Genomic DNA, 19,371 nt, shown 5'->3' with positions numbered 1-19,371 from the left:
CCCCAGGCCTACAGACATGGGAAAGTTGTATATGGATGTTTTCTATCTTCCAGATCCCAGAGGGAGCAGAAAACCAGCTCTTCGTACAGGGAATCAGCCAGCATTTTATTACCCTGCAAAGGATCCTAGATGAGAAAGTAAGTCACCTTCCTCTCCTTCACTTATTAAAAGATCAATTGTCCATGGATCCTCATGGGAGGGGTTCTAAGATAAAAACAGCAATTCAGTTTAGGGGGGTTAAAGCGGAGGTCCACCCTAAAATGGACATTTCGCTCATCGGAATCCTCCCCCCCTCCGGCGCCACAATTGGCACCTTTCAGGGGGGAGGGGGGTGCAGTTACCTGGATAATCCAGGTAACTGCACCCACTTCCGGGATAGCTCTCTGCGGAAAGGGGCGTAGATTACGCCCCTTTCCGCAAGTGCCCGCCCCCTTCCGCAAGTGCCCCGCTGCATGCTGGGAAACATACAGATCCCAGAGGCAGCGGGGACCGTCCTTATTGCGCAGCGCGACTCGCGCATGCGCAGTAGGGAACCGGGAAATGAAGCCGAAAGGCTCCATTTCCTGATTCCCATACCCAAGATGGCGGCGGCAGCACCCGAGTGACGATCTAGAGATCGGCTTCGGGTGCCGATATCGCGGGCGCGCTGGACAGGTAAGTGTCACTATTTTAAAAGTCAGCAGCTGCAGTATTTGTAGCTGCTGGCTTTTAAAAAAAAAAAAAAAACGCGGAGTCCCGGCGGACTCCCGCTTTAAGAAAACAGCAGATGGTTCAATAATGTTTTTTTTTTTTTTTTTTTAACAAAAATGAGCAGACAGCTGATGGTTGGTGGATGTATGTCACCAGCAGATTATCCTTTGGGTTATCTGTCTCTTTGTGTGTCTATGGTTCCCTCATACAGACATTGTAAGTCATTGTAAACCCTTTACAACCACTTTAACCTACAGGTAAACCTAGATTAAGGCTTACCCGTAGGTGCAAGAAATATCTCCCAAACCTAAAACCTTAGGAGATATTTGCATAAATAGCGGCACCGATGTCTATGGCGCATGCGCCTTAGACATCGGGCGCAGGCGCACTGAGCGTGCCGTTTTTAACGGCGACCATGCAGTTAGTGGCGGCACCAGCGCGCATGCGTGGGAGTGATGCCATCGCGGCTCCGGCCAGTCGCAGCGCCGGAGCCGCGATACCCGGAAGTCACTCCGGAATAGATGGCGGCGTCGGAGGAAGCGAACGAGGTCCGATTCGATCTCAGGTAAGTAATTCATAATGAGCTAGTTTGCTATGCATACTAGCTCAATATGCCTTTGTCTTGCAGGGTGTATTTTTTTTTTTTTTAGAGGCTTTACTTCCCCTTTAACATTTATGCCATTATATTCCACAGGACAACAAGGTATGCGCTCAGAAAACTGCTCTCGCTGAAATCCGGAGGAATCTCCTGCTGACTGTTCAGCTCTCATCTCGTATGAGAAGACAACACCTACTGAGAATCCTTTCCTAACTGTGTAACTGAGTTCACTGAAAAGAAATATTTATTTATTTATTTTTATATATTTATATATTATGTATGAGTTCACTGAAAATTCGACACTGAAAAAAGAAATAATTATATATTTATGTATTTATTTATTTTATATAAAATTGTGAGTGTATTTTATTATTATATTTATTTCTAAGTGTAGTTTTTATATTGACTTGACAAAAGAGAAATAAAAAAAATATTTATTCAGTAAATGTTGGCTTGTAATTGTCAGAAACCATGAATCAGACTGAAACAGAAGTAATTATTTTTTTTATAATCACTTTTTCTTTATTAAGACAAATTCCAGCATACAACATAGAAAAACACATTGCACAATATATCTATATAAGTCTTTTCATTAACATGCACCACAGTAACTGCATATAAAAATTATCAAAATATGAGCAAAAACTCATATTAATACTGTACAGTACTGTAGTAGGAATACTGTACTGTACCTCTGTGTTTTAAAAAAAAAAGAAGAAAAATCACAGTTTCAACGTTAAAAAAAAAAAAAGAATTACACTCACAATGTTAAGGAGTTTGGAGCTCATCCATGTAAAGCCGCTGTATATGTACAGTAAAGCCACTGGTGTACCGTATACAGCGCTATATGTGGCCAGAGGTTCGGGGGCGATGGTGGCTCACAGCGCTTCCTGGAGAACTCAGAGACACTCGGTAACTGTTGACATCACTTCTGAGTGCTCCGAACGCATGTTACGCCCACCCAGTGATGGCTGGTGCTCAAAATGTTTGGGGGGGCGCAAACAAACTGAAAAAAAAAAACCTCAATTGCAGCCACTGTGCCATCAAACGCAGGCATTGTGCCCATCAAACGCAACCACTGTGCCATCAAACGCAACCACTGTGCTCATCAAGCTCAGCCACTGTGCCATCAAACGCAGCCACTGTGCCATCAAACGCAGCCACTGTGCTCATCAAGCACAGCCACTGTGCCATCAAACGCAGCCACTGTGCCTTTTAAAGGCAGCCGCTGTGCCCTCAAATGCAGCCACTGTGCCCTCAAACGCAGCCACTGTGCCATCAAATGCAGCCACTGTGCCCATCAAACACAGCCACTGTGCCCATCAAATGCAGCTACTGTGCCATCAAACACAGCCACTGTGCCATAAAACGCAGCCACTGTGCCATAAAACGCAGCCACTGTGCCATCAAACGCAGCCACTGTGCCATCAAAGGCAGCCAGTGTGCCCATCAATTTCTACCACTGTGCCCATAAATTGCCGCTAATGTGCCCTATCAAATGCTGCCAGTTCGCCTAACAATAGCCGCTACCGTGCCCCATCAAATGCTGCCAGTGTTCCCATCAATTGCCGCTACTGTGCCCCATCAAATGCTGCCAGTGTTGCCATCAATAGCCGCAACTGTGCCCCATCAAATGCTGCCAGTGTTGCCATCAATAGCCGCTACTGTGCCCCATCAAATGCTGCCAGTGTTGCCATCAATAGCCGCTACTGTGCCCCATCAAATGCTGCCAGTGTTGCCATCAATAGCCGCTACTGTGCCCCATCAAATGCTGCCAGTGTTCCCATCAATAGCCTGAAAACTTCTGGAATTTATATTATTGTTTGATGAATCAGCAACTTTTTGAGTTAGCGCAGATATTTGTTCACTTTGATATACCCATCAATAGCCGCTACTGTGCCCCATCAAATGCTGTTAGTGTTCCCATCAATAGCCGCTACTGTGCCCCATTAAATGCTGCCATTGTGCATTGCCCGGCACTTACCTGTCTCGCAGCGGGTCAGCGGCTGTGTCCTGCATGCTCCTCGATATCTTCTTCCATCCTCTCTATCAGGCGTCCAATCACAGCGCCTGACGTTTCAGCCAGGTTCTATCAGGTAACAGGTAACAGACTCGAGCTCCGGATTGGCTGAGAGGTGGTTCAGTGTTATGCCGTGTACACACGATCGGAATTATGGTAGGAAAAAGGTCTGATGGTTTTCCCGACGGAATTCCGCTCAAGCTGCCTACACACGGTCCCACCAAATTCTGACCACCAAGAACGAGTAGAAAAAGGAAGTTCAATAGCCAGTAGCCAATAGCTTCCGTCTCGTAGTTGAATCTGAGCATGCGTGATTTTTTGAGTGTCGGAAATTGCATACACACGATCGGAATTTCCGATAGAAAGTTTTTCCGTCTGGAAAATTGAGAACATGCTCTCAAATTTTTGCTGGCGGGAATTCAGACAGCTAAATTCTGATGGAGCATACACACGGTCGCATTTTCCGATGAAAAGCTCTCAACGGTCTTTTGCTGACCGAAACTCCGATTGTGTGTACGTGGCATTAGACTCTAATCAGGTGCTTCCAAAAAACACCCCGCCACTGTAGTTCAGGTGCTCGGTGCCAGAAAAGGGTCCGGACACCTGAATAGGGGGTGTCAGCGGCGACCAGGGGCGTAACTATAGGGGGTGCAGCAGTTGCGACCGCAACCGGGCCCTGTGATGCAGGGGGCCCATGCAACCCCCTCTACATATGGCTGCTCTTTAGTTGTGCATTCCTCGCATGACCTGTGTCCTCAGCCGGCTCCTCAGAGTACCCCTCTCCTGCTCCATGCATTGCCGCTCAGTCCGATGTCTGTTCTCCCCAGCCAGAGTCCCGCCCACCCCGAGTCCGGCCCAAACTGCACTGCATACTTCTCCCTGGTAAACAAACTTTAAGCACACAGATGCAGTGCAGCCCTATGAGAGCCCCCCGGAGGGCACTGCAGGCTTGTCTGCCAGCCCCCCCTCCTCCCCCGTTATACACAGATGATGAAAGGTCTTTCTGGAAGATATGCTGATCGCCCGTCCAGCACACTGGATGGAGCCCAGGCCTACATGGATGAGTGCGCGGCCTACAGCTTGATCATGGTGAGTCAGAGGAACCCACACACCATTACATACCCCCACCATCTCCCCCTGGGAACAGGGACCCCTTCTCACGTGGGGACAGGGACCCCTACCTCCCCTGGGGACAGGGACCCCTTCTCACCTGGGGGCAGTAACTTCATCTGCCCAGAAGAAAAGGACCTCATCTCTTCTGGGGACGGGGACCCCATCCTGCCTAGGGACAGTCCCCCAATGGGGCACCTAAAAATAAAAAAAAATAATAAAAAAAAATACTGATGCCAGTGGTGGAACTACAGGGCTCACAAAGGTCATACCTGTGACCACGCCCTGGAGTTCCACCGCCGGACTCGGAGGGAAGGGCCCTGGCTGGGGTTCAGGGGGGCCCTTCATGGTTTCTTGCATCGTGGGCCCTGAAGGTTCTAGTTACGCCACTGGCGGCGACCATAGATATGGTGATAGAGAGGTGCCAGGAGAGAGGGGGCGGCGCTCCTGTGCCCTTTATGGACACACTGCCACTGCGCCCGCCACACCCAGCTGGGAGTGTCTCCAGGAAGTGATGGGAGTCTCCATCGCCCGAACTTCTTGCCACATACAATGCTGTACTTTATACTGTACACATACACAGCGGCTTTACATGGATGAACACCAGACTCCTTAACATTTGTGAGTGTAATTATTTTGTTTTTACAGTAAAACGAATGCTCGTATGTCAAGATAGTGCTGGAATTGTCAAGACAGCGCTCGTAAATCAAGACAGCGCTTGTATATCAAGACAGCGCTTGTATATCAAGGCAAAATGAAAAAAAAATGTTGCTCGTCTTTCAAAACGCTCGTATACCACGTTACTCGTAAACCAAGGTATTGCTATATTTGTTTTTCTATATTGAATACATTAAGGGAGGGTTATAATACCCATAATTTTTTTTGCCATCTGCATCCCATTGGGGAAATTTGAACACACAGGACACGGCCGATGACTGATCCGAATACCAGCTCGCTGCCAGTACCATGTGACCACTGTAACCAATCACAGCAGGTCACATGACAGTTGTAAACAATGGATGGCTTCCTTTCACGCCATCCATTAAATACAACTGTGATTTGTCAGTGTGATCACATGGTACAGACAGGGCCAATCACAGTCCATCTGTACCACGTGATTAACATTGGCCAATCACAGGTAATCAAAACAAAACAGACTAAATGCATCTGTTTCATTCACTAAAATGCTTGCTTATACCAATGTAATGTATTGCTAATTTCAAACATAATGTGTAAAAAAAAAAATTCTTGATCACTTGCCCAGAATAGTAAAATGGTACTATGGTAACATTAGTGTGCTCTGGTAACAGTGGGTTTAAAAAAAATAAAAAATAAAAAAAAAGGAAAAAAAGATGTAATACAAAATATATATATATATATATATATATATATATATATATATATATATATATATATATATATATATATATATATAAAAATTATTATTAAAATAGGTTTTTTTTCGTACTGTCACCGGTCAGTGTCAGCGATTACTGCCACACCCGTTATATGATAACACCGTATTGCAGTGGTGACAGTATGTTTAAAAAAATATATATTTTTTTTTAAATTTTTTAATTTTCTAAAATATTTTGACAAAAATTACAACTTAAAAAAAACTCCCCATGCCTCTTACTAAAGACCTTGGACTGTCTACTTTCCAAAAAGGGGTCATTTGGGGGATATTTGCGGTTTCGGGCCTCAAGAAATGAGATAGGCCGTCAGTACATCAGGATTGATCGAATTCCCGATATATCCCAGAGTTTGTGTATAACTTTCACACAGACTAAATAATCTACACTGGTTTGGGTTTTTTTTCACCAAAGAAATGTAGCAGAATACACTTTAACCACTTCAGCCCCAGAAGATTTGGCTGCTGAATGACCAGGCCATTTTTTTGTGATTCAGCGCTGCGTCGCTTTAACTGACAATTGCGCCGCCGTGCGACGCTGCAACCAAACAAGATTAATGTCCTTTTTTTCCCACAAATAGAGCTTTCTTTTGGTGACATTTGATCATCTCTGCGGTTTTTATTTTCTGCGCTATAAACAAAAAAATGAGCAACAATTTTGAAAAAAATATAGTATATTGTACTTTTTGCTATAATAAATGTCCCCAATTTATTTATTTTTTTAAAGCTATTTTTTTTCAACAGTTTAGGCCGATATGTATTCACACTATCAGATTTTCAGATTTTTTGTCTTCAGATTTACCAAAACCAGGTAGTGCAAGGGCCTGCCTGATTGCATACACATTGAAACTCCTAAGGTTTGACCTCATATTATATGGTTTTGGTGATGACAAAAACCAGCAGAAAATCTGATAGTGTGTATGGAGCTTAACTGTCCGATTATTAAAAGTCAGCAGCTGCAGTATTTGTAGCTGCTGACTTATTTATTTTTATAATGGGAACTCAGTTTTAAAGACAACCTCTGGATATGACGCTGAGCACGTGACCTCAACTTCTTTGGTGGACCATGGTGAAGCCTGTTCTGAGTGGAACCTGTCTAGGGATGAGCTTCGAGTTCGAGTCGAACTCATGTTCGACTCGAACATTGCCTGTTCGCCTGTTCAGCGAACAGTGAACAATTTGGGCTGTTCGCAGCAAATTCGAAAAGCCGGAACACCCTATACAAGTCTATGGGAGAAATCTAAAGTGCTCATTTTAAAGGGTAATATGCAAGTTACTGTCCTAAAAAGTGTTTGGGGACCCGGGTCCTGCCCCAGGGGACATGGATCAATGCAAAAAAAAGTTTTAAAAACAGCCGTTTTTTCAGGAGCAGTGATTTTAATAATGATTAAAGTGAAACAATAAAAGTGTAATATTCCTTTAAATTTCGTAGCTGTGGGGTATCTATAGTATGCCTGTGAAGGGGCGCATGTTTCTGGTGCTTAGAACTGTCCCTGCACAAAGTGTCATTTGTGCAGGAAAAAAAGTCTTTTAAAATCACTTGCGGCTAAATTGTCGGCTCCCCGTAATACAGAGAACACTCAATGAGTGTTCTCTGTATTAGCCGACAATTCATTCATTCATTGATAAAAAAAAATAAAAAAAAGCGTGGGGGTTCCCCTAAATTCAATTACCAGGCCCTTCAGGTCTGACATGGATATTAAGGGGAACCCCGTGCCAAATTTAAAAAAAAATTGACGTGGGGGACCCCCTAAATATCCATACCAGACCCTTCAGGTCTGATATGGATATTAAGGGGAACCCCGCATCAAATTTTAAAAAAAAATTGACGTGGGGGTCCCCCTAAAAATCCATACCAGACCCTTTATCCGAGCACGCAACCCGGCAGGCCGCAGGAAAAGAGGGGGGGACGAGAGAGTGGCCCCCCTCCCTCCTGAACCGTACCAGGCCACATCCCCTCAACATTGGGAGGATGCTTTGGGGGTCTGTGACCCCTCAAAGCACCTTGTCCCCATGTTGATGAGGACAAGGGCCTCATCCTCACAACCCTGGCTGGTGGTTGTTAGGGGGACCCCCACGTCAATTTTTTTTTAAATTTGACACGGGGTTCCCCTTAATATCCATGTCAGACCTGAAGGGCCTGGTAATTGAATTTAGGGGAACCCCCACGCTTTTTTTTTTTTTTTTATCAATGAATGAATGAATTGTCGGCCAATACAGAGAACACTCATTGAGTGTTCTCTGTATTACGGGGAGCCGACAATTTAGCCGCAAGTGATTTTAAAAGACTTTTTTTCCTGCACAAATGACACTTTGTGCAGGGACAGTTCTAAGCACAAGAAACATGCGCCCCTTCACAGGCATACTATAGATACCCCACAGCTACGAAATTTAAAGGAATATTACACTTTTATTGTTTCACTTTAATCATTATTAAAATCACTGCTCCTGAAAAAACTGCAGTTTTTAAAACTTGTTTTTGCATTGATCCATGTCCCCTGGGGCAGGACCCGGGTCCCCAAACACTTTTTAGGACAGTAACTTGCATATTACCCTTTAAAATGAGCACTTTAGATTGTGAACGTTCGAGTCCCATAGACTTTAATAGGGTTCTAAAGTTCACACGAAGTTTAGGTCTGTTCTCAGGTTCTGGTGCGAACCGAACAGGGGGGTGTTCGGCTCATCCCTAAACCTGTCCTATTAAACCGCTGTATGGTCTTGGCCAACGTGCTGCAGCTCAGTTTCAGGGTCTTCTTGGCAATCTTCTTATAGCCTAGGCCAGTGATGGTGAACCTTGGCACCCCAGATGTTTTGGAACTACATTTCCCATGATGCTCATGCACTCTGCAGTGTTGTTGAGCATCATGGGAAATGCAGTTCCAAAACATCTATGGGTGCCAAGGTTCACCATCACTGGCCTAGGCCATCTTTATGTAGAGCAACAATTCTTTTTTTTCAGATCCTCAGAGAGTTCTTTGCCATGAGGTGCCATGTTGAACTTCCAGTGACTAGTATGAAAGAGTGAGAGCGATAACACCAAATTTAACACACCTGCTTCCCATTCACACCTGAGACCTTGTAACACTAGCGAGTCACATGACACCGGGGAGGGAAAATGGCTAAGTGGGGCCAATTTGGACATTTTCTCTTAGGGGTATACTCACATTTGTTAGATATTGTGTATACATATTTTTTTGTTTCCTTCTTTTGGTTGGAGAAGATGAACTTTTTTCAGCCAGACTAACTATGTAACTACGGGATGCAGCTTTTCACGAACAGGAACCGTGATGTGGCCTTGGAATTCAGAATCAGCCTATCTACTTTGTATTTAGTCCTTAGTAGCATCTCTCTCATGAAACTGTACCGCTAACTACCAGAAGTGGCTGTCAGATTGCCTAATCTGGCTCAAGATTATGCTGGTTAATGAGCCCTAAATTAAAACTAGCCAGAGAATCCCAGAGCAGAAGGGATAGGGTTAACTAAAATAACAGGAGTTGAATATTTAGTTTTTTTCCCTTAAATTTTTAATTGAAACTTTTAGTTAATGCTAATTATTTTATATTATACTTTTATTCATCCTTGATTCCCTTCCCATAGCACTTTTTTTCTTTGTATATAAATGGTTTAACCGTTTTGCGACCGCCGCACACAGCTGTACGTCGGCAGAATGGCACAGGCAGGCAAATAGGCGTACAGGTACGTCCCTTTAAATTTCCCGCCTTTCCGGGGCATGCGTGAAGTATGCCCGTAGGTCCCAGGAACTCGATGTTCTCCGGCGGCCCGCGACTGTGGTGTGGAGAAGTAGAACGGGGAGATGTCTATGTAAACAAGCCTATTGTGACATGACAGAGATCTACTGCTCCCTGTCACCGGGAGCAGTGATCGCTGTCATGTGCTAGGTAGCCCATCCTCTTCACAGTTAGAATCACTCCCTAGGACACACTTAACCCCTTCATCGCCCCCTAGTGGTTAAACCCTTCCCTGCCAGTGTCATTTACACAGTAATCCGTGCATTTGTATAGCACTGATCGCTGTATAAATGACAATGGTCCCAAAATAGTGTCAAAAGCGTCCGCCATAATGTCACAGTCACGATAAAAATCACAGATCGCCGCCGCTAATAAAAAAAAATTAATAATAAAAATGCCATTAAACTATCCCCTATTTCAGGAATATGCAATTAGCAGACCTCTAGCTGTTGCAGAACTACAAGTCCCATGAGGCCTAGCAAGACTCTGACAGCCACAAGCATGACACCCAGAGGCAGAGGCATGATGGGACTTGTAGTTTTGCAACAGCTGGAGGTCTGCTAATTGCATATCCCTGCCCTATTTTGTAGGCGCTATAACTTTTGCACAAACCAATCAATATACACTTATAGCAATTTTTTTTACCAAAAATATGTAGAAGAATACATATCGGCCTAAACCGAGGAAAAAAAAAAATTATATATATTTTTGGGGGATAATTATTTTAGCAAAAAGTGAAGAAATGTTGCTTGTTTTTCAAAATTGTTACTTTCTTTTGTTTATAGCGCAAAAAATAAAAACTGCAGAGGTGATAAAATACCACCAAAAGAAAGCTCTATTTGTGGGGGAAAAAAGGACGTCAATTTTGTTTGGGTGCAGCATCGCACGACTGCGCAATTGTCAGTGAAAGCGGCGCAGTGACGAATCGCAAAAAAAGTGCTCTCGTCAGGAAGGGGGTAAAATCTTCCGGGGCTGAAGTGGTTAGGTTTTGCATTTAGGTTTTTGTAGTGTCTAATTAAGGGCTCAGGGGGGCGCACTTCGACATGCTTGCCTTGGGTGGTAGAGGACGGGGCCAGCTGTGTGACATCACCAGCGCTGATGCCGGAGGGAGGATGAGACGGGGGAGGGGTGGAGGAAATCCAAAAAAGCTGAAAGCGCTGATGTAATCTGCAAATGAAAATGGATATGAAAGTGAAAGCGAATCAACTGAATTGGAAAGAAAGAGGAAAAATCCCCTGCCTGTAAAACCACTGCCACTTCTATGCTGTGCCCATCGCTGATATCCTGTACTGCCCCGTTATCCCCCCAGCACTGTGTTGCACGAATCTCTCTTTTTTTTGGGTGGGGGGGGGGGTCATGTCCCTTTCCTTCCCCGCCAGACACTTGTTCACACCTGCAGTAGTCTCTACAGCCCCTCTGGAAAGCAATCTACAGTGGATTGCTTTTCAGCTGCCGGTACAGCAGCAACTGCAAGGCATTCAGAAGCCAATATTGCCACACTTTTTATACAGCCGAACAGGGATATTCTATGTAAATATTGCACTGTGACCACCAGCCAAGCATTTGGTTCAAGGTTATAGTGTAGCGCCATTCATTTAAATGGGCCGCATTTGGCAGCGGCACTGCAAATGCAACATGGGGTATGATTTTTGCCATGACAATGAACCAAAGCAGTGTGGCCACACCATGTGCAAGACCCCTGAATGGCTGCATGCTATCTTTTAGGACAGCGGTTGGGTGGTGGTAAAACTGCGGTTTAACCGCCTAGCTTTTACTGCCCCCCCCCCCCCCCCCCCGACCACCTATGTGAATGAGCCCTAATAAAGATTGTGAACTAAAGTAATGAAAAGCAGGTTGGGCATTGTGAACAGACAACGTGCGCACACAAAAGTCAACTCACAAAAAAAAAACAGCGTTCATCAATTATCACATGTTCTAGCCACTTGCTATTTAACAAATGTACAATATTAGAATTTAAATATATAACACTGCTGCCAAATGTGACAGCCCCCAGATAAGGGCTACCGGCCTTTCAGGGAGGCAGCCTAACATCTACAGCGCCTTGAAAAAGTATTCATACCCCTTGAAATGTTCCACATTTTCTCACGTAAGGCCGCGTACACACGGGCGGACTGTTCCCTCAACTTTGTCCGCTGAACAGTGTTTCAGCGGACAGTCCGCTCGTGTGTGGGGCTTCAGCGGACAGTTTCAGCGGACAGTTTGACGAACAAAGTTTTTCGGAAATTCCGAAAAACTGTCCGCTGAAACTTGGTTTGAGCGGACAGTCCGCCCGTGTGTAGGCCACTTTCGAAATGAGCAAACTGTTCCCGCTCGGAGGAAAGTCTGCTCATTTCGAGCGCGTCTCCAGGTAGGCGGGGCCCGCGAAGGAGACGTCGCGGGCCCCGCCGCCTGGTATGGACTTAAAGGGGAACCCCAACGCCGAAAAAAAACGGCGTGGGGGTCCCCCCAAAGTCCACAACAGACCCTTGTCCGAGCACGCTACCCGGCCGGCCAGGAAAGGGGGGCGAGCGAGCGCGCCCCCCCTCCCGAGCCGTACCAGGCCGCGTGCCCTCAACATGGGGGGTGCCTTGGGGAAGGGGGGGCCGCGCGGCCCCCCCACCCCAAAGCACCTTGTCCCCATGTTGATGAGGACAAGGGCCTCTTCCCGACAACCAACGGCCAGGGTCTGCGGGCGGGGGGCTTATCGGAATCCGGGAGCCCCCTTTAATAAGGGGGCCCCCGGATACCGGCCCCCCACCCTATGTGAATGAGTATGGGGTACAATGTACCCCTACCCATTCACCTGTAAAATAAAAGTACCCAAAAAAAAAACACAACACACGAGATAAAATATTTTATTGCACAGCTCCGGGGGTCTTCCGTCTTCGGGGGTCTTCTCGCCGGACTCCTCCGCTATCTTCTTGTAGCTCTTTTGCTAGCGGAGGAGTCCGGCTTTCTTCCTCCCCGCCGCCGGCCTCTTCTCCCGACTTCGGGGGTCTTGTCCCCCCTCTTCGGTTCTTCTGCCGGGCCACCGCGCCTTCTTATAGCTCTTTTACAGGCGGTGGCCCGGTCTTCTGTCGCCGCCGCCTTCCGTTCTTCTGCCGGGCCACCGCACCTTCTTATAGCTCTTTTAGAGGCGGTGGCCCGGTCTTCTGTCGCCGCTGTCGCCTTCCGGTCGCCTTCCGTTCTTCTTCTTGTTCTTCTTCTTCTTCTCCAGGAGATGTTGACACGTCGCTCTCTCCGGCCGGAATGCCAGAGCCGCGCTGCGCGGCCACTTATATAGTGACAATGGGGCGGTGTCACATGGTATATGTCACATGGGTTGGTCACATGGGTTGATGTCACATGGGGACTATGACATCGTAAGGGGGCGGGGTCACCATGTGACCAACCCATGTGACATATACCATGTGACACCGCCCCATTGTCACTATATAAGTGGCCGCACAGCGCGGCTCTGGCATTCCGGCCGGAGAGAGCGACGTGTCAACATCTCCTGGAGAAGAAGAAGAACAAGAAGAAGAACGGAAGGCGACCGGAAGGCGACAGCGGCGACAGAAGACCGGGCCACCACCTCTAAAAGAGCTATAAGAAGGCGCGGTGGCCCGGCAGAAGAACCGAAGAGGGGGACAAGACCCCCGAAGTCGGGAGAAGAGGCCGGCGGCGGGGAGGAAGAAAGCCGGACTCCTCCGCTAGCAAAAGAGCTACAAGAAGATAGCGGAGGAGTCCGGCGAGAAGACCCCCGAAGACTGAAGACCCCCGGAGCTGTGCAATAAAATATTTTATCTCGTGTGTTGTGTTTTTTTTTTTGGGTACTTTTATTTTACAGGTGAATGGGTAGGGGTACATTGTACCCCATACTCATTCACATAGGGTGGGGGTCCGGTATCCGGGGGCCCCCTTATTAAAGGGGGCTCCCGGATTCCGATAAGCCCCCCGCCCGCAGACCCCGACAACCAACGGCCAGGGTTGTCGGGAAGAGGCCCTTGTCCTCATCAACATGGGGACAAGGTGCTTTGGGGTGGGGGGGGCGCGCGGCCCCCCCTTCCCCAAGGCACCCCCCATGTTGAGGGCACGCGGCCTGGTACGGCTCGGGAGGGGGGGGGGGCGCTCGCTCGCCCCCCTTTCCTGGCCGGCCGGGTAGCGTGCTCGGACAAGGGTCTGTTGTGGACTTTGGGGGGACCCCCACGCCGATTTTTTTCGGCGTTGGGGTTCCCCTTTAAGTACATTCCAGGCGGCGGAGCCCGCGACGTCTCCGCCGCGGGCCCCGCCTACCTGCACACGCGCTCGAAATGAGCGGACTGTTGCCTCGTGTGTGGGCGAGTCCGTTCATTTCAAAAGTTGCGCGGACTTAGTACGACAAACAAAGTTTGCCGTATTTGTCCGCTCAAAAAGTGCCGTGTGTGTTCGTTCATTCAAAAGTTTGAGCGGACTGTTTGACGAACTTAGTTTCGGCAGACAGTCCCCGCGTGTGTACGCGGCCTTACAACCAAAAACGTAAATATATTTTATTGGGATTTTATGTGATAGACCAACACAAAGTGGCACATAATTGTGAAGTGGAAGGAAAATGATAAATGGTTTTCAACATTTTTTACAAATAAATATGTGAAAAGTTTGGGGGGGCATTTGTATGGCGCCCACCGGAGTCAATACTTTGCAATTACAGTCAATGCCTTTCACTGTAATTACTAGACTTGTGCACAACGGAAAATTTCGTTTAGCTTCGGTTCGTTGTCATTCGTAAAATAGATCATTTCGTTCTGTTATATTCGTTATGTTACGTTAATACGTTTTCGGATACTTCGTTATTATTCGTAGAGTGTCGAATTCATTCGTTATATGCGCTATAATTTCGTTCGTATTCGCTGAAATTCGATATGCATGTATGTATAGACATTCGTGATAATGATTCCTAGTTTGGAAAGTCGTTTGTTCATTGAATTTTTTAAGCCCTTGTACACACGGTCGGAGATTCCGACGGAATGTGTCCGATCGGACCGTTTTGTCGGATAATCCGACTGTGTGTGTGGTCTCCATCGGACTGTTTCCGTCGGAATATCCGACGGACCAAGTTTTCCAACTTGTCTATAAAATTTTCCGACAACATGGTCCGATCGCACATACTCCGATCATGTGTAGCCTACTCCGATGGACAAAGTGCCACGCATGCTCAGATCAAATTCCTAGACCAAAGCTATTGGCTACTAGCCTGAACATAGTCCCGTCGTAACGAAATAACGTCATCACGTTATGTACAATCGGATTTTCCGACAACTTTGTCCGACCGTGTGTATACAACAGTGTCGGACAAAATCCAACAGATTTGGTTGTCAGAATGTCCGACCGTGTGTACAAGGGCTTACACACACACAATGACAACGTCTCTTCTCCTCGGCTCAAATACAATACAACACCCTTCTAACTGGGTTCTCAGGAATGCACTTCGCCAGTAATCCAACCTCCGGCACAAAATTAATCAGCTGATTGGACTATAAGATTTACTTTGAGCTCACCTTTTGTTTCATTAGATCTTTAAAGAATTACCGAATCATGTCGAATTCATTCGTTATATCCGCTATAATTTCTTTCGTATTCGTTGTAATTCGTTTTTTTTTTTTTATTCGGACATTCGAATGCATCCGAAAGATGCAAAATTCGGCCGAATTTCGATTAGTTACGAAACAAATTGCACAAGTCTAGTAATTACAGCTGCAAGTCTTTTTGGGGATGTCTCTACCAGCTTGGCACATCTAGAGAGGGACATTTTTGCCAATTCTTCTTTGTAAAATATCTCAAGCTCTGTCAGATTGGATGGAGAGCGTCTGTGAGCAGCAATTTTCAAGTCTTGCCACAGATTCTCAATTGGATTTAGGTCTGGACTTTGGATTGAGCATTCATTCACCCCAATGGGCAGAATCAATTAATATTCTGATCAACAAAATAAACAAACTCTCAAGCGTAAGCCCTTGTACACACGGTGGGAGATTCCGACGGAACGTGTCCGATCGGACCGTTTTGTCGGATATGCCGACTGTGTGTGGTATGCATCGGACTGTTTCCGTCGGAGTAGCCGACAGAACAACTTTTCCAACTTGCCGGTAAAATTTTCCGACAAAATGCTCCGATCGGACATACTCCGATCATGTGTAGAGAATTCTGATTGGACAAAGTGCCACGCATGCTCAGATCAAATTCCTACACCAAAGCTATTGGCTACTAGCGTGAACGTAGTCCCCTTCGTAACAAAATAACGTCATCACGTCGGATTTTCCGACAACTTTGTCTGACCATGTGTATACAACAGTTTCGGACAAAATCCGTCGGACAAAATCCGATGGATTTGGTTGTCAGAATCTCCGACAGTGTGTACAAGGGCTTAAACACACCTAATGCCGCGTACACACGACCAGACTTATGTCCGACAGACTTTCGATGGAGTTCTGACAGAGTTCTGACGGACTTTCCGAATGAACGGACTTGGCCACACACAATCACACCAAACTCCGACGGATTCGAACGTGATGACGTACGACTGGACTCGAATAAGGAAGTTCATAGCCAGTAGCCAATAGCTGCCCTAGCGTCGCTGTTTGTCGCTGTTTGTCCGTCGGACTAGCATACAGACGAGCGGATTTTTCGATAGGAACTGGATCCGGCGGAGTTCTGGCGGAAAAATTTGAAGCATGTTCCATTTCTAAAGTCTGTCAGACTTTTGTGAAAAAAAAAAACATCCTGTGTGCTTAAAGCCTAGGACCCCATACACACTATTAGATTTTCTTCGGTTTGTCTTCAGATTTAACGAAAACCATATAATATGAACTCAAACCTTAAGGCCACGTACACACGGCCGGACTTTCCAGCAGGCTAGGGTTAGTCCGTCGGACAATCCGAACGTGTGTGGGCTAGTCCGATCATTTAAAAAAAATTTAAAAAATCAGACAGAACTAGAAATAGAACATGTATCAAATCTATCCGATAGACTCAATTCCGACGGACTAAAATCAAGAAAACCGTTCGTCTGTGTGCTGGTCTGACGGACCAAATACGATGCAAGGGAAGCTATTGGCTACTGGCTATTGAACTTCCTTGTTTAGTCCCGTTTACGTCATCACGTTCAAAACAAACTGACTTTCGAACGGACTAAGCCCTTGTACACACGGTCGGAGATTCCGACAACCAAATCCGTTGGATTTTGTCCATTGGATTTTGTCCGTCGGATCTTGTCCGAAACTGTTGCATACACACGGTCGGACAATGTTGTCGAAAAATCCGATCGTTCAGAACGTGATGACGTAATTTCGTTACGATGGGACTACGTTCAGGCTAGTAGCCAATAGCTTTGATGTAGGAATTTGATCTGAGCATGCGTGGCACTTTGTCCGATCGAAAATTCTCTACACATGATCGGAGTATGTCCTATCGGAGCAGTTTGTCGGAAAATATTTCCAGCAAGTTGGAAAATTTGGTCCGACGGATATTCCGACGGAAACAGTCCGATGCATACCACACACAGTCGGATTATCCGACAACACGGTCCGATAGGACTCATTCCGACGGATTCTCCGACTGTGTGTACAAGGGCTTAGTCCGTTCCTGTGTGGCCAAGTCCGTTCGTTAGGAAAGTCCATCAGAACTCTGCCGAAAGTCTGTTGGGAAGACCTTCAGACCTAGTCTGCAGGAAAGTCCGGCCGTGTGTACGCGGCATAAGCCCTTGTACACACGGTCGGACATTCCGACGGAAAGTGTCTGAATGAATGAATGAATGAAATACTTGTATAGCGCACAATGCGAACTGAATCGCCTCTAGGCGCTGTGGCGAGCTTTGATCATCCGCTAAAAGAGGAAGGTCTTGAGTTTTTTCCTAAAAGCCAGGTGATTTTCTTCCAGGCGGATGTTGATTGGTAGAGCATTCCATAGCCGAGGCCCTTGGACAGCGAATCTCCGATCCCCCTTGGATATATACCGGGCTTTGGGCACGAAGAGGAGGTTTTCGTTGGCTGATCGAAGACTGCGGTTTGGTGTGTAATGATTTATTTTCTCCATTAGGTATTGCGGAGCTTCTCTATGCACGATCTGATCGGACCGTGTTGTCGGATAATCCGACCGTGCGTGGGCTCCATCGGACTGTTTCCGTCGGAATATCCGACGGACCAAGTTTTCCAGCTTGGCTATAAAACTTTCCGACAACATGATCCGATCGGACCTTGTCCGATCATGTGTAGAGAATACCGATCGGACAAAGTGCCACGCATGCTCAGATCAAATTCCTAGACCAAAGCTATTGGCTACTAGCCTGAACGTAGTCCCGTCGTAACGAAATAACGTCATCACGTTCTGAACGATCAGATTTTACGACAATTTTGTCCGACCGGGTGTATGCAACACCAGTTTCGGATCAAAATCCAACGGACAAAATCCGACGGATTTGGTTGACGGAATGTCCGACCGTGTGTACAAGGGTTTAGAGTTTCAATTTTTATGCAAACAGGCAGGCCCTTGCACTGCATGGTTTTGGTAAATCTGAAGACAAAAATCAGCAGAAAATCTAATAGTGTGTATGGGGCTTAATCTGTCAACTGAGAATCTCTAACTGACAGCTGAATAAGCTGGGTGGGGATGAGTCAGCGGTTGTTAGAATGCCAATGGGCGTGAAATCTTTGACATCCGGAAACACTGAGCCAGACCTGTCACATTACTACCACTGATCAAGGTTTCACTTCCCTCTGCAGCCGAAGGTCCTGTCTGCAATAGGAGGAGTAATAAAAATGTGTTAAATAACACAAAAAGAACAAAAAAAAATAAAAAATTAGCAAATATTAAATTGACTGCTTTTGAGATAAACACCACGTGATTTTTTTATTGCAAAAATTCAGGCAGTATTTATCCCTCAGTAATAAGATGGCGATCATTGCAGTATCTTATGTCACACGGTATTTGTGCAGCGATTTTGCAAAAGCATTTTTTTGGGGGGGGGCGGGGGAGATACACTTTAACCACTTCAGCTCCAGAAGGTTTTACCCCTTTCCTTACCAGGCCATTTTTTTGCAATACGGCACTGTGTTACTTTAACTGACAATTGCGCTGGGGCGTGCAATGCTTTACCCATATAAAATTGATGTCCTTTTTTTCCCCCACAAATAGAACTTTCTATTGGTGGCATTTGATGATCTCTGCAGCTTTTATTTTTTGCGCTATAAGAAAAAAACAAAAACAAAACAACAATTTTGAAAAAAAAACAAACAAAAAACAATATTTTTTACTTTCTGCTATAAAACACATCCAATAAAAAAAGTAAAAAATCTAATTTCTTCATCAGTTCATGCCAATTTGTATTCTGCTACATATTTTTGTAAAATAAAATCCCAAAAAGAGTATGTTGATTGGTTTGAGCAAAAGTTATAGTGTCCACAAACCATGGGATAGATATATGGACTTTTTTTTTTTAATTTTTTATTGCTTTTACTAGTAATGGCTGCAATTAGCAATTTTTAGCGGGACTGCGACATTCTGACACTAAGTGATACTTTCTGGGGACTAGTGACACCAATACAGTAATCAGTGCTAAAAAAATGCACTGTCACTGTACTGATGACAGTGGCTGGGAAGGGGTTAACATCAGGGGCGATCAAAGGGTTAAGTGTTCTCCTAGGGCAGTGATGGCGAACCTTGGCACCCCAGATGTTTTGGAACTACATTTCCCATGATGCTCAACTACACAGCAGAGTGCATGAGCATCATGGGAAATGTAGTTCCAAAACATCTGGGGTGCCAAGGTTCGCCATCACTGTCC

Source organism: Lithobates pipiens, unplaced genomic scaffold (assembly GCF_037356315.1).
Source record: "Lithobates pipiens isolate NorthernLeopardFrog02 unplaced genomic scaffold, aLitPip1_a1.2 Scaffold_28, whole genome shotgun sequence".
Taxonomy (NCBI): domain Eukaryota; kingdom Metazoa; phylum Chordata; class Amphibia; order Anura; family Ranidae; genus Lithobates; species Lithobates pipiens.
Note: the sequence above shows the minus strand (reverse complement) of the source record.